General features: G+C 49.9%; 1 protein-coding gene across 4 annotated transcripts in view; it reads right to left on the bottom strand.

Moving 5' to 3' along the window:
• Positions 1 to 15,196, bottom strand: part of tfeb (transcription factor EB) — a 190,374-nt gene that overhangs the window by 119,364 nt on the left and 55,814 nt on the right. The window contains exon 2 of one of the 4 annotated variants that reach the window (XM_072480213.1): positions 1,150 to 1,253. The exons of 1 other annotated variant lie outside the window; for it this stretch is intronic. The gene's annotated coding sequence lies outside the window, so the exon portion shown is untranslated. Of the gene's footprint in view, positions 1 to 1,149; positions 1,562 to 15,196 lie in introns of those variants that run through there. 2 more of the 4 variants (XM_072480211.1, XM_072480215.1) reach the window with 2 other exon arrangements.

Below are 15,196 nucleotides of genomic sequence, written 5' to 3'. Positions count from 1 at the left end.
ACAGACTGACTCAACAGAACAGGAAATCACACCTTTGCTTAACGTGGAAACGCAGCATTTTCATTCAGTAAATTTACCTTCAGTTTCCTGCCTTAAGTTTTAAGGCAAGAACGTGGACAATAGAAGAAAAGAAGGATTTTCATTCCTACAGTTCCTTTAACAACCTCAGCATTTCCCAAGCATTGTTCAGCAGGTGAGTTTCAGCACTGAAGTGCAGTCATTGTTGTAATGTAGGAAACATAGCGGGCAAATTACACACAGCAAAATTCCACAAACGACAACTTGATGTTGGCCGGCTCAGCCATTCTAGTGTTATTGGTTCAAAGATAAAAGGCCTGTGGAAGGCACGGGTGCAGCAGTGCATGCATGGTGTGTAAAGCAACTTCTGCATCGCAACATTCACCACAACTGCTGTGAACCCCCACTCCTCCCCTTCGTGAGGAAGAGCCAGCACACTCCCAGATCTGTGTTTTGTTAGATAACAAAGAGTCGATTGATTGCCAACATCAAGTTCTAATGGCATTTCATGGTCATTCCCAAATTATTGCACAACATATGTCAGATGAGCCAGGGACTTGCAATCACCTACTCAACTGCAGTGGGCATCGCAGCTCAGTACACTCCTATCTTTACCTAAAATCCAGACACATCCATTCCCAGCAGAAGTCACGGGAATGCCACTTGAGTCAGGAAGCTGCAGGTTCAAGACCTACTCCAGAGGTTTAAGCAGATAGTTCTGGCGAACACTCCCTGTGCAACACCAAGGGAGTGCTGCACTGTCAGAGGTGCTGTCTTTCTGACAAGATATTGAAACAAAGCCCCTTGTCTTCCCTTTCAGATTGACATGAAATATGCCGTGGCTCTTTTCAAGTTCTCGCCAGTGGCTTGGACAATATTTATCCCTCAACCAACAGCTCTAAAAAAACAATTCTCTGGCTCATTTATTTCATTTCCGATTTTGAGAGCTTGCTGTGCATCAATTGGCTGCTCTGTTCTCTACACCAGTAGCTGCCCTACAGACATACTTAATTGGCTATATTGGCACATTGAGGTTATGAAAGGCGCTATATAAATGCAAGTCAGCTTCAGCTCAGTGAAGCTCTGCATTACCAGATAAAGAGATGTAGTTAGAAGTCATAAAACAATTACCTTCTTTCTTTCTCCTTTAAGCTGCAAGTAATGACGATTTCAGTGTCGTGTCCCTGTCTACATTTCCCTCCTGTGTAACTCAGCAACTCCAAAATCTCCAGCGACTGCAAAAGAAATACTTAGTGGGTGTAACTTGTCAAGCTGGGAATGAAGAAAGTAACAATCTCCTTTCTGTGTCTTTGCGAACTGCTCGTGGCTGGTGCTCGACAAGGTCACGGGAAGTTTTTTAAATTATGAAATTGCTCAGCGCCTTCCCTCTTCTTGAACTGCCACAACAAGGGCAGTCAAACCCCCAGCACACACCAAAGGAAGCCAGGGGAAATTGTGATATCGCAGTTAACCCCTTGTGTGCTGAGGTGGCAACCACATCATTGCTTTTTAAAAAAAACCCAGATGATCCTGTCAGTGTTTGAACTGTCCGATGTTTTTCCTTGTCTGGGTGAGGCGTTCAGTCCGACCCTGTGAGGGCAGGGGGTGGAGTTCCTGTGATCCAGACCCAATCAAACCACGTGGGTGTGTTGGAGAGGGATAGGCAAATGAGGGGATTAGGGTGAGAGTGGACACGGATGCCATCCCCAGCGAGTGTATCACAGGAATATCTCTTTGCTTTTCAAGGATCTATTTTTAAACTGGACAGCATGTGCCAGTCAAGCTCTCTCAAGTATTCACAGTGTCAACATATTCTGACAGAAGATCCAGCTACAAAATGAATGCAGGAATACAGCGCAACAGCGAAAATCCTGCCCATTTTGCATTCAGAAAGATAAAAGCATTTGTTTCCTGAGCTCGCCCACTCAATAAATGCAGAGGACAGGCTTGTACTTCAGGAATTTATGCTTTTACTGGATTGGCACGTTACTCTGTACAAAAGGAAACAAAAAAAAAATCGAACGGGTTCATTCCATGTCGAACCTTGTTACATATTCCTGAGCGACACAGTAGACAACAGTTTAAAATCTCACCCAAAAGATGGCACCTCCGACCGTGCGGCGCTCCCTCAGCGCTACCCCTCCGACAGTGCAGTGTACCCATGGTGCTGCCCCTCCAACAGTGGGGCGCTCCCTCAGTGCTGCCCCTCCAACAGTGCGGCACTCCCTCAGTGCTGCCCCTCCAACAGTGCAGCGCTCCCTCAGTGCTGCCCCTCCACAGTGCGGCGCTCTCTCAGCGCTGCCCCGCTAACAGTGCGGCGCTCTCTCAGCGCTGCACCTCCGACCGTGCGGCGCTCCCTCAGCGCTACCCCTCCGACAGTGCAGTGTACCCATGGTGCTGCCCCTCCAACAGTGCGGCGCTCCCTCAGTGCTGCCCCTCCAACAGTGCGGCACTCCCTCAGTGCTGCCCCTCCAACAGTGCGGCGCTCCCTCAGTGCTGCCCCTCCACAGTGCGGCGCTCTCTCAGCGCTGCCCCGCTAACAGTGCGGCGCTCTCTCAGCGCTGCACCTCCGACCGTGCGGCGCTCCCTCAGCGCTACCCCTCCGACAGTGCAGTGTACCCATGGTGCTGCCCCTCCAACAGTGCGGCGCTCCCTCAGTGCTGCCCCTCCAACAGTGCGGCGCTCCCTCAGTGCTGCCCCTCCAACAGTGCGGCGCTCCCTCAGTGCTGCCCCTCCACAGTGCGGCGCTCTCTCAGCGCTGCACCTCCGACAGTGCGGCGCTCTCTCAGCGCTGCCCCGCTAACAGTGCGGCGCTCTCTCAGCGCTGCCCCGCTAACAGTGCGGCGCTCTCTCAGCGCTGCACCTCCGACCGTGCGGCGCTCCCTCAGCGCTACCCCTCCGACAGTGCAGTGTACCCATGGTGCTGCCCCTCCAACAGTGCGGCGCTCCCTCAGTGCTGCCCCTCCAACAGTGCGGCGCTCCCTCAGTGCTGCCCCTCCACAGTGCGGCGCTCTCTCAGCGCTGCACCTCCAACAGTGCAGCGCTCCCTCAGCGCTACCCCTCCGACAGTGTAGTGTACCCATGGTGCTGCCCCTCCAACAGTGCGGCGCTCCCTCAGTGCTGCCCCTCCACAGTGCGGCACTCCCTCAGCACTGCACCTCCGACAGTGCAGCGCTCCCTCATACAGACCCTCTAACAGTGCAGCACTCCCTCAGTACTGACTCTCTGACAGTGCAGCACTCTCTCAGTACTGACCCTCTGACAGTGCAGCACTCCCTCAGTACTGACCCTCTGACAGTGCAGCACTCCCTCAGTACTGACCCTCTGACAGTGCAGCACTCCCTCAGTACTGACCCTCTGACAATGCAGCACTCCCTCAGTACTGACCCTCTGACAATGCAGCACTCCCTCAGTACTGACCACTGACAGTGCAGCACTCCCTCAGTACTGACCCTCTGACAGTGCAGCACTCCCTCAGTACTGACCCTCCGACAGTGCAGCACTCGCTCAGTACTGACTCTCTGACAGTGCAGCACTCCCTCAGTACTTACCCTCTGACAGTGCAGCACTCCCTCAGTACTGACCCTCTGACAGTGCAGCACTCCCTCAGTACTGACCCTCTGACAGTGCAGCACTCCCTCAGTAATGTGCTGGGAGTCTTCACCTGGAATTTGCGCTCAAGCCTCAAGTTAGGGCCTGAATCCACAAGCTTATGACTCAGAAGTAAAGTGTTACCCACTTAACCACGGCTACATGTTAACATCAAAATAGCTTTCTGATTATAATCATGAAAATCTGGTTTATGGTTTAGGAAACTAAATGGAAATAGAACAAAAAACTTCAATGATAAAGCAACAACAACAAATAATCCCTTAAATATTGTATTCATTCGAACAACATAAACAGAATTCGGGAACTCCCTGTATTAATAGCACCAGCGAAGGTGATAGTAACCTTACAGATCTCCCCATTGTTTATTTCCACCTTGTTGTGGGGGGAATTCCCAATCAGCTGATGATTGAGAGACTCGCTATTTCCAGTAACAGCAGCAGTTTGCATTTATGTAGGACCTCGAACATCGTAAACCATCTTGAGGTACCTCACAGGATTGTTTCAAAGTTTTCACTGAGCAGCAGGCAATAGAAAGTTGACTGGTCCAGTTTGTTTTTAAAAGAAGCATTTTCTGACTGGTTGGTTTAGCTGGTTTAGCACACTGGGCTAAATAGCTGCCTTGTAATGCAGAACAAGGCAGCAGCGCGGGTTCAATTCCCATACCAGCCTCTCCCTCTCCTCGCCGGAATGTTGCGACTAGGGGCTTTTCACAGTAACTTCATTGAAGTCTACTTGTGACAATAAGTGATTATTATCTAAAGGAGCAGTGGGGGTTTGTGAGGTGGAATAGTTTAGGGAAAGAATTTCCAGCTCTTGGTGTCCAGGCAGCTGAAGGCACTGCCGCCCCTGGTGGAGCGATTATGATCGGGAATGCACGAGAGGCCAAAATTAAAGGGAAGGGGGGGGGGGGGGGTGCAATGGGACTGAGGCCATGGAGGGATTTGTAAACAGGGATGAAAATTTTAAAAATCAAAGTATTGTTTAACCAACTGCCAATATCGGATTATCGGTCAGAAAGCACAGGGGTGATGGACAACCAGGATTTGGACCAGATCACCCACCCCCTCACTCGCTGGATGAGTTTGTGCAGCCCCGTCCTTCACACAAAACCCTCTGCTGAGATTCAGTAAAATCACATTCTGTACAGCTTCAGCTATTTACACGGTCACAGAAACAGAGTAATTGGAAGATAAGAACATAGGAATTAGGAGGATTCGAACTACAGTCAATCGAGCCTGCTCTGCAATTTAATGTTATGGTTGATCCTCTCCCTCAACTCCACTATCTACAAATCCCCGCATTGCCTCAAATTTTAATAATCTTCATTGTCACAAGTCGGCTTACATTAACACTGTAATGAAGTTAGTGAAAAGCCCCTAGTTGCCACATTCCGGCGCCTGCTCGGGTACACCGAGGGAGAATTCAGATTGTCCAATTCACTTAACTGCATGTCTTTCGGGATTTGTGAGAGGAAACCGGAGCACCCGGAGGAAACCCACACAGATACAGGGAGAATGTGCAGGCTCCGCACAGACAGAGACCCAAGCTGGGAATCGAACCTGGGATCCTGGAGCTGTGAAGCAACAGTGCTAACTACTGTGTTACCGTGGTTCACTGCTGATGTAGTTGAGGCTTTTCTAACACCTGCCTTGCCTTCTTATACCTTTATGGGGAACTCTGATGGCTTCCATCCTACCAACCCTGACCAGACACACATGCTTTCCCCACATTGGGAACTCCAGTTCTTCCAGGTCCGGCTAACTCTATACCTAAGATGAGCAACCTGGGCTGGTGAGTGGGCCGCATGAGTAACCACCTCCCCCCGCCCCCCCCCCCCCCACACCCCCACCCCCTCTCTCTCTCCCCCCCCCCCCCCTTCATCTCAGTGGGCCGCAAGATTGAAATCAGGCATGTTCACTAACTATGACCCTGGAATAAGATTGAATACATGCCAAATATTTCATAACAAATTATAGAAAATGCTGAATCATTGATATACTAATCAACTTCAAATGGTAAAAACAAAATAAATACTTATACTTTGGACACAGAGGGAGCGCACGGCTCCCACAGTCAGTGTTGTAAGCAATCAGCATGCACCTCACTTCACTCGCCCTCACTTTACGTGCGAATCACTTCAGTCACACCGGTAGGGAAATAAAACTACACGGATGGAAATCAGCAGAATGTGGCAACCCTGTGCGTGGCCAGGACTTCCGGTGGACGACTATATAAAATCAAACAGGTCCGACTCAATCTCACCTTCCACATTCTGGGAGGCTCTTAAGGCAGTCCTTCGGGGGGGAAATAATCTGTTAGAGAACATTTAGGCTGAAGACAATGAAGTTGAAGCAGCAGAGGCTGGTAGATTCCATTCTAGACGTGGATCACCAGTACTCGCTCGATCCTACTCCAGAACTATAATAGCAATCTTTATTGTCACAAGTAGGCTTACATTAACACTACAGTGAAGTTACTGTGAAAATCCCCAAGTCGCCACACTCCGACACCTGTTGGGGTACACTGAGGGAGAATTCAGAATGTCCAATTCACCTAACAGCACGTCTTTCGGGACTTGTGGGAGGAAACCGGAGCACCCGGAGGAAACCCACGCAGGCACTCTTGCCGAATAGGAAAAACTACAGGCCCTGTTTGAGCTCCTGTCCACTAACAGGGTGGTATGTCAGCTGCAGCGCTCCTAGAGCACTTTTTATGATCCACTTTCTGGTCCACCAACTCAAACGTCACGCAGCCTCCCTTGAGATCCCTCAGATACTCAATCCGGCGGGCAACCTCATTTCCACCCATCTCCAGGTCAACGCGGCTTTTAAATCCTATTACTGCGATCTTTATAAATAGGAGCCCCTCCAGATAAATTTGTAATGTCTAACTTTCTAGACAGTCTACCCATCCCAGCGGTCAAGGTGGTTTAAGAATTAGACTCCCCATTATGCCCGGACGAGATTTTGAAATGCATTGGGCTGACGCAGTCTAGAAAGGCCTCTATCCAAATGGCTTCCCGACTGAATTTTACAAGAAGTTCTTGGAATAGCTTGTACCTTTATTGTTCCGTGATTCCCTATCCCGGGGTCATTGCCTCCAACCCTCACTCAAGCCTCTAATTCCTTGTTCTTAGGGTTAAGGACCCGACACAGTGCGGTTCATACTGACCCATCTCACCTTTAGATGGGTACGTCAAGCTGTTCACTAAGGCTATGGTGCTCTGGTTGGAGCCATGCCTCCCTTGTATATTTTCAGAGGATCAAATAGACTTCGTGAAGGGCCGACAAATATCAGCCAATTCTAAATGTCATCCTTTCCCCCTTCCCAGTACCCGAGCCGGAGGTGATAGCTTCCTTTGATGCTGAAACAGCAGTTGACAGAGTGGAATAGGAAGTATTGAAATTCTCTGGAGATTCGGCCATAAATTTACTTCTTGGAATTGCTGGTTAAATAATGCCCCTACGGCCAGTGTTCATATGAACACTCTGTACTCCGATTATTTCCCTTGAACAGGGGCACTAGACAAGGCTGCCCATTCTCTCCATTTCGGTTCACCTTAGCAATAGAGCCACTCTCTGTAGTGTTGTTCCTCCAGTCAATGGAGGGGTATTCATCAAGATGTGATGGAGTATCGGGTATCTCTCTATGCAGATGACCTACATCTATATATCATGGACACAACTCCCTCCATCGACAGTATAATGAAGTTGCTCAACACCTTTGGCTCCTTATTTTTCAATTTGTTCAGGGGATGTGTGCATGGCTGGCTGGGCCTGCATTGATTCCCCATCCCTGAAGGCATTGGAGAGACAATCACATTGCTGTGGATTTAGAGTCACATGTAGGCCAGACCAGGTAATGAAGACAGATTTCCTTCCCTAAAGGACATTAGTGAACCAGATGGGTTTTTACATCAATCAACAATGGTTTCATGGTCACCTTTAGACTTTTAAATTCCAGATTTTTATTGAATTTAAATTTCACTATCTGCCATGGCGGGATTCGAACCCAGGTCCCCAGAGCATGAATCTGGGTCGCTGGGTTACTAGTCCGGTGACAATACCACCATGCCACTGCCTCCCCCAAATTGAACCTAGGCAAGAGTGAATGTTTCCAGGTTAACTCCCTGGGAGGCGAGCCCATTTGCCGACGTTACCTTTCCGCCTTTCTAATACAAACTTTCGGTATCGGGGGGGGGGGGGGGTCTGGGTGATCCACAATTGGGCCTCGCTTCAGAATTATTCAAGCCTGATTAATATTGTAAAAACAGACTTACAGAGATGGAACAACTTTCCTCTACCCTTGGCGGGTTGGATTCAAGCAATTAACATGAATGTACTCCTGAGGTTTTTCTTTTTCTTTCAATGTCTTCCTCTTTTTCTGCCCAAATTATTGTTTATCAAGGTTAACAAATTGATATTTGCTTTTATTTGGGTGGGTAACAATCCCAGAATCCATAGCGCTCTGCTCCAATGGGACAGGCAGCCGGGGGGCTTGGCCCTCCCCAAAGTATTGTTTCATTACTGGGCCACTAACATTCAAAACATTTATTGTGGATCAGTGGCCCCGATTCTATTTGGGGACAAATGGAGGCTGGTTCCTGCACTACTTCTACGCTTGTTTCGATAGTTACTGCACCGTTGGCCATTTCCCCACTAGATTTTCCTCAAACCCAGAGGTGGTCTCCTTTCTTACTATTTGGAAACAATTTAGACAGCTTTCCCTATCTTCACTAGCTCCTATTTGTAACAATCATCATTTCCTACCTTCTGGTTTGGACCCAACATTTAAATCTTGGGAAATGAAGGGTCAGGAACGTTTGGGGACCTGTTTGTGGAGGGGAGATTTGAGAGTTTTAGGGAGTAGGCTGATAAATTTCAGCGACCCAATTCCAGCCTGTTACATTATTTTCTAGTTTGCGATTTTTCGCATCAGGCTTTTCCTTCGGCAACTCCTTCTTCGTTGATGAAGAGGATTCTGTACCTGGCGAGGGGTCTATTTTGGACCTATATGGCCATATTCTCTCATCGGATTCGTCCCTGTTAAGAAGGGTGAGGACGAAATGGGAAAGTGAATTGGGCCCTATGTTTACCAGTGAGGTTTGGAGGGAGACCTTTCACAGGGTCAACTCCATGTCCTCATACACCCGGTTGAGCCTAATTCAGTTGAACGTATTAAGTAGGGCGCACTTGACTAGGGCAAGGGTGAGTGAGTTTTTCCTAAATGTTGAGGAGAAATTCTGTTCTCTTGGCCAGGCTAGCCACACACATATATTCTGGTCCTGCCCCAAGCCTGTAGGCTTCTGTACTTCCTTCTTTAGCACCATGTCAGAGATACTCCATTTGGATGCATGTCCACTGGTGACCAGAGTTGCGGTGTTAGATTTGCCGGTTTTTCACCCTAGGATGGAGGTGGATGTTGTCGCCTTTACCTCACTGAAAGCCCGGGGGTGAATATTTCTTGGTTGGAGGTCTCTCCCTCTGCCCAGTGCCTCTGATTGGTTGGGTGACTTAACGTCATTCCTACACTTGGAGAAAATCAGATTGACTTTCAGGGGTCGGTAGAGAGATTCTACCTGAGATGGCAACCATTTATTTCCCTTTTTAAGGATCTAGGCACCTTCAGTTGTTAGGGGTTTTAGTTTCGTTACAGTATTTAGTTTAGTTACAACATTTAAGTTAATTATGCGTTGGTTTATTTTTACTTTCATTTTTGCCTGTGATTTATTTTGCATTCTTGTGTTTTTGTTGATTAATATGCAAGACTTTAATGAACATTCTACGCTTGTCCAATGGTCAACTAAATGCCTCACGGGCCACACTCAGAACCCAGATGGGCTGCATGTGGCCCCCGGGGCGCAGGTCTTCCACCATTGCTCTGTACCCATTGCTCCCACACCCCAGCATTCCCCAACTTTGCAAGCCCCTCCCCCTCTCCCTGCACCACCACAACCAGAATCCCATCATTCCATTGTCACATCAAGATTCTCAACTGACAGATCTTTCCTCTTTCTACTCTTGCATTTCTATCTCGAGTTTCCCTCCGTCTCTCTAGAAGGTGCAGAAAGGCAGATCTGCCGGTGTGAGATTTCCAGCTATACCCTCCAGACGTCCAGTGCCAGAGAGTGAGATCAAGCTTTGTGACTTTGGGACACGTCACTGCCAAGTCTACCCATACCTCAGGTACACGCATTTCCCAGGCTCAGTAATCCAGCAGTCAGCCGCAACATGATGTTTAATGAAAACTCCAGGAGCACCACCTCAATTTTCAATTAGGCACTTCACGGCCTTTCAAACTCAACATCAAATTCAACAATTTCAGGTCACAACCTCCTCCTCCTTTCGGTACCCTAGCCCAAGAGGGCATTGGCAACCATGGACTGCCATTGGATTGATCCATGATTATGTTTGGCAAAGTGCTGCATTGGTTTGCCGTTGCCTTCCGTCGTGTGGTTGACCAGGAAACTCTCCCACTCTTACCGCCTGCCATCAGACACAATGGAATCAACTAACAAGGGCCAAAACATTGACTTTTGTGTCTCTCTCCACACATGCTGCCTGACTATTGAGTTGACAGCAGACTGTTGCTGAGTTTTTTGTGTTTCTCTCTTCATCTGTTTTTATTTTGGATAATCAACCCGTTTGGTCAAAGCACCTTCGGTTGTCATCAAGTAACACACTAAGTTCCACAGTAACTTCATTGCAGTGTTAATGTAAACCTACTTGTGACAATAATCAAGATGATTATATTATTATAAGTCCTGAAGTGGGGCTTGAACCTGGAGTTTCTGGCCCACGGGTAGGGACTGCGCCACAAGACCTCCAGTAGATCCTCCCACATATTTTCAAATGGCAGCTGTTGGGAATGATTCTGCTCTTCTCATTTACACCTCCTCTGAATACATCTTGTTTCTTTACTTGTCCTATTGCCACTCCCTCTGGCTATTCCCACCAGCTAATCTCCCCAGTGTTCACACACCTTTCCTATGCACCTCATTCCCTCCACCCACCCCCCCCCCCCCTTTTCTTCCTTTGTACTCGCTTACAAGCTGTTCCGTCCCCAAACGTTTTCCAGTTCTGATGAAAGGGCATCGACCTGAAACGTTAACTCTGTTTCTCGCTCCGCAGATACTGTCAGGCCTGGTGAGTATTTGCAGCATTTTCTGTTTTTAAATAATATCAGCAAGCACGCTTTGCCTTCCTGAGATTCCTGAGACACTAATTGCGATCGGGCTGCATTATTGGAGCTTTTTAAGAAATCAAGGTATTTTCTGATGATGGAGGAGCGAGGGGTTTAAGAACGGAGAATTCAGGGCGCCCAGTAAGTCAAAGACGCTGTGCAGGGAGAGTTCCCAGCTGAAGCTCTCTCTAAAATGTTCCAGTCAGTGATGGGTTGGTGTCATTCTAGCAGTGCATATCGCACACCTCCTTGGGTTTGCTTAATGAATGTAACCAGCAAATAAACGGATTTTGTAAATGGATTAATGGATGTCACTGATAAAAGCCAGAGTTAATTGCATATGGTGGCGTTGAAAAAGGAGTTATTAGACATGAGACCATAAGACAGAGGAGCAGAATTAGGCCACTCGGTCCATCGAGTCTGCTCCGCCATTCAATCATAGCTGATATTTTTCTCATCCCCATTCTCCTGCCTTCTCCCCATAACCCCTGATCCCCTTATTGATCAAGAACCTATCTATCTGTGTCTTAAAGACACTCGTGATTTGGCCTCCACAGTCTTCTGCGGCAAAGTGTTCCACAGATTCACCACTCTCTGGCTGAAGAAATGCCTCCTCTACCCTGTTTTGAAGGATCGTCCCTTTAGTCTGAGATTATGTCCTCTCCTAGTTTTTCCTACAAGTGAAATCATCCTCTTACATCCACTCCATCCAGGCCTCGCAGTATCCTGTAAGTTTCAATAAGATCCCCCCTCATCCTTCTAAACTCCAACGAGTACAGACCCAGAGTCCTCAAACGTTCCTCATACGACAAGCTCTTCATTCCAGGGATCATTCTTGTGAACCTCCTCTGGACCCTTTCCAAGGCCAGCACATCCTTCCTTAGATATGGGGCCCAAAACTGCTCACAATACTCCAAATGGGGTCTGACCAGAGCCTTATACAGCCTCTGAAGTACATCCTTGCTCTTGTATTCTAGTCCTCTCGACATGAATGCTAACATTGCATTTGCCTTCCTAACTACCGACTGAACCTGCACGTTAACCTTAAGAGAATCTTGAACCACTGCAGTCCACTTGTCATTTTTTTGCAACAGCAGCTTTGACTAAACCAAGGGACTTGCTCAGCTGCTTCAGAGGGAAGACAGGGGCCATTCATGTTGGCGTATGTGGGACTGGAGTCACCAGTAGACCCAGGCTGGGTAAAGACAGCAGCTCGGTTTCCTTCCCCAAATGTAGCAATCTTCCTTAAAGGCATTAGTGGACACATGACATTCTTGTGACAAAGCAACAGTTTCTGTCACTTTTGCTGACACCAGCCCAATATTTAGTTTCCAGTCCAGCTACCTCAGAGATTTGGAAACAGGTTCTCTGAACTATTAATACAACCACTACACCACCGAACTCGCATTGACAAATCCAGCCAGTTTTCTGTTCTCTGCAAATTCTGACGTGACTTTCCTGAGTCATCAGGAGTGGTTTGGAAAATTGTGCAAAGGGCTTGCAGAGGCAGCACGTGACACGGGAAGGAAGAGAGCCGCTTAATGCAGGGAACTCCCAGGCTCCGAATCAGAGCAGTTCTGAGTTACTCTCTGCAGAAATTCTGTAACTTATGTCACAATGGGAGCAGTGAGGACACACAAATCAGCCAGGGTTTTGGTTCCTTGTCATTAGGGTGGCCTGGAAATTGTGCAGCAACAGTAATCGGTTCATCTGTGATCTCCCCGTTAGTCAACTGACTTACACAGATATGGTTGAAATGGTCTTCTGGGGAAGTCACTAGGACATGTGCGGCCCTTTCGGAATTGTATTTCAGAAGCACCTTGTGGTAGTCACCACTGTTATATTATATTGTATATACTGCACTGCATACGAGGGTATTACGGTAAGGCCCCTGTACTACAGATACGGGGGTAGATCCCTGCCTGCTGGCTCCACAAAGTAGGCAGAGTATAAACGTGTGCGCTCTCCGATCTGCAGCCATTTCAGCAGCAGCTGTAGTAGGCCACATCTGTGTAATAAAGCCTTGATTACTCTCTACTCTCGTCTCATCGTAATTGATAGTGCATCAATTTATTGCACAGAGATTTTACAAAGATGGATCGCTGCATCCAGCAGGATCGCTGCAGCTGCATCCTCAAGCAGACAACGGCAAAAAGGACGTCGCACATTGGCGAGCTTGCTTTGAAGCATACATCGGATCTGCGACAGACCCAATCCCAGAAGCGCAGAAGCTCCAGATTCTGTACACGTGGCTGAGCTCCGATGTCTTTCCCCTCATCCAGGACGCGCCTACCTACGCAGAGGCCATGGGGCTACTGAAGGAGAACTACGCTCAGCAGACCAACAAGATCTACGCCAGGCACCTCCTGTCCACATGGCACCAACTTCCCGGTGAGTCTGTGTAAGATTTCTGGCGTGCCCTGCTCGCCCTGGTGAGAGACTGTGATTGCCAGGCCGTTTCGGCCGCTGAACATTCTAACCTACTAATGTGAGACGCGTTCATTACGAGCCTACATCCGCCAGCGCCTCTTAGAAGGGGCTACGCTTGACCTCGCGGCGACCAAGAAACTAGCGCTCTCACTCACAGTCGCCTCACGCAGCGTACAGGCGTATGCCTCCCGACCGCACGGCCCACCCCTCCTGGGCATCATTGACCACGCCAGCAGCCACCCCATCGTGGACCCCATCAGCGACCGCTCCCAGCCAACCTCACGCCTGCGCCGCGCAGCAGCCAACCAACCCCGGGGGACCCAAGTGCTACTTCTGCGGACAGACAAAACACCCCCGGCAGCGCTGCCCGGCGCAGAGCGTGCTCTGCAAGGCCTGCAGCAAGAAAGCACATTTCGCTGCAGTGTGCCAGGCCCGCTCAATCGCCGCTATTGTCCCTGCACCCCCGCGTGCGGCCAGTGGGCGCCGCCAATGTCCTCGCCTCAGACCACGTGCGGCCCGTCGGCGCCGCCATCTTGCCTGTCTCAGGACACGTGCGTCCCGAGGGCGCCGCCATCTTGCCTGCCTCAGGACACGTGCGGCCTGTGGGCGCCGTCATCTTCCCGGCCTCAGGACCCCTGCCCATCGGGCACCTCATCGGGCCGCTCATCGCCTGCAACCGCCGACGACTAGCCACGTCTCGCCTCCGTCACGATCGACCAGTCCCGACCGCACAACCTCGCGACCACGTCGACAAAGGTGATGGTCGACGGGCATGAGATATCCTGCCTTCTGGACTCTGGGAGCACTGAGAGCTTCATCCACCCAGATACGGTAAGGTGCTGCTCCCTCGCGGTACACCTCATTGATCTCCCTGGCCTCCGGATCCCACTCCATGGCGATCCGGGGGAACTGCACTGCCACCCTCACATCCAGGGCGTCGAGTTCCAGGGCGTAGAGTTCAGCGGCTTCCGGCTCTACGTCCTCCCCAACCTCTGCGCTGCCTTGCTACTCGGCCTGGACTTCCAGTGCAACCTCCAGAGCCTAACCCTGAAATTTGGCGGGCCCTTGCCACCCCTCACTGTATGCGGCCTCACGACGTTTAAGGTCAACCCGCCTTCTCGGTTTGCAAACCTCACCCCGGATTGCAAACCCTTCGCCACCAGGAGCAGACGGTACAGCGCCCAGGAAAGGACCTTCATCAGGTCTGAGGTCCAGCGGCTGCTGCGGGAAGTTATCATCGAGGCCAGCAACAGCCATTGGAAAGCCCAAGTGGTAGTGGTGAAAATGGGGGAGAAAAACAGGATGGTCGTTGACTACAGTCAGACCATCAATCGGTACACGCAGCTCGACGCGTAACCCCTCCCCATGCATATCTGATGTGGTCAATCAGATTGCACAGTACCGGGTCTTCTCGACAGTGGACCTGAAATCTGCCTACCACCAGCTCCCCATTCGCAAGGCGGACCGCCCGTACACCGCGTTTGAAGCGGACGGCCATCTTTACCATTTTCTTAACGTTCCCTTCGGCGTCACTAACGGGGTCTCAGTCTTCCAACGGAAGATGGACCGAATGGTTGACCGGTACAGACTGTGGGCCACTTTTGCGTACCTGGATAACGTCACCATCTGCGGCCATGACCAGCAGGACCACAACGCTAACCTTTCCAAATTTCTCCACACCGCCAAACTCCTCAACCTAACCTACAACAAGGAGAAGTGTGTGTTCAGCACGAACCGATTAGCCATCCTCGGCTATGTGGTTCAGAACGGAGTTCTAGGGCCCGACCCCGATTGCATGCCCCCCCTCATGGAACTCCCCCTCCCCCATTGCCCCAAGGCCCTCAAACGATGCCTGGGGTTCTTTTCGTACTACGCCCAGTGGGTCCCTAACAATGCGGACACGGTCCGCCCGCTCATCCACTCCACCGGTTTCCCAATGACGGCCGGGGCTCAC

Source organism: Scyliorhinus torazame, chromosome 17 (assembly GCF_047496885.1).
Source record: "Scyliorhinus torazame isolate Kashiwa2021f chromosome 17, sScyTor2.1, whole genome shotgun sequence".
Taxonomy (NCBI): domain Eukaryota; kingdom Metazoa; phylum Chordata; class Chondrichthyes; order Carcharhiniformes; family Scyliorhinidae; genus Scyliorhinus; species Scyliorhinus torazame.
Note: the sequence above shows the minus strand (reverse complement) of the source record. Positions and strands in the feature narration are given on the sequence as shown.